A 1,370-nucleotide genomic window follows, 5' to 3' on the forward strand; every position below is an offset into this window, starting at 1 on the left:
TAAAAGCCGGGCGTGGTGGCACACACTTGTAATCCCAGCATTTGGGAGGCTGAGACCGGAGGATCGTTGTTCGCGGACAGCCTCAGTTACTTAGTGAGGCCCTCTGCAACTCAGTGAGACCTGGTTTCAAAATAAAGAATAAAAAATTGATCAGGGTGTGTAGCTCAGAGGTCAAATGCCTTTGGGTTCCATCCCCAGACCCGCAAAAAAAAAAAAAAAAAAAGAAGAAGAAGAAGAAGGAAAAACAGGGCTGGGGGTACAGTTCGGAGGTAGAATGTCCCTGGGCTCCATCCCCAGTACTGCAAAAAAAAAGTAAATAAATAAATGGCTAGGGTATAGCTTGGAGGTAGAACACCCCTGGATTCAATCCCCAGTACTCCCCCTCTAAAAACAAAAAAGAAAGAAAAAGAAAAGAAAAAGGGCCTGAAGTTACCACTCTGGGAAAGCACCATCTTGCTGCCCCGTTGCCCCACGTCAACCACCCAGGGACAGGGCGAGGTCCAGGCCGCAGCACCGTGGGGAAGCCTTCCCCGGGCTTTGGGGCAATGAGGAACTGACCCGGGGCTTCTCCTTAGATACAGAAGTCTTGCCCAGAGGCCGCTCCCAGCTCAGCTTGCGGTGCATCTGTCTGTAAATCAAACCCAACAGGACCCCGGCGGAGGGTGGCTGCCCACCTGCATCCCACGGACCTCCGAGGGGCCGCGCTTCTGTTGCCCCCACGCCTGCCTGGTGACTCCGTGGCCACTGCAGCCGCCATTGACTTGGGGAGGAAAGCACCAACTCCATATTTTAATTCTCAGCTATCAAAGACAAAAATTTGTATCCGAATTCGGATCAACAGTCTCTGCTTGTCTTGGAATGGATTTTCTCATTTTTCAGAAGTAACTGCTACAATCCTACTATGTGTAGGGTTCTGCACCAAATGCTGGCAAGAGTTAAATGGAGAGAAAGCATGTGATACTTGGATGGCTCCTTCCTTCCTTCCTTCTCTTTTCTTTTTTTCTTTTTCTTTTTCTTTTATTTATTTTTTTTGGGGGGGGAACTGGAGATGTAATCATCCAGGGGCGCTCTATCTCTGAGCACCACACTTATCCCTATTTTATTTTGAAATAGGGTCTCGCTAAGTTGCTGAGGGTCTTGTTAGGTTGCTGAGGCTGGCCACCAACTTGCAATCCTCCTGCCTCAGCCTCCCAGGTATTGGGATTACAGGCGTTTGTCACCTCGGGTCTTGGATGACTTCTTAATCAAATATAGTCACATAATGGGGACATGTTCTAAGACGTGTTGTTTGGCAATTTTGCAAATATGAAAAAGTGTATTCTCAGCCTGAGACAGCTGTGACATCGCTGAGTGACAGCCCCTTCTGGGAG

This window comes from Muscardinus avellanarius (assembly GCF_963383645.1).
Source record: "Muscardinus avellanarius genome assembly, chromosome: 4".
NCBI classification, from domain to species: domain Eukaryota; kingdom Metazoa; phylum Chordata; class Mammalia; order Rodentia; family Gliridae; genus Muscardinus; species Muscardinus avellanarius.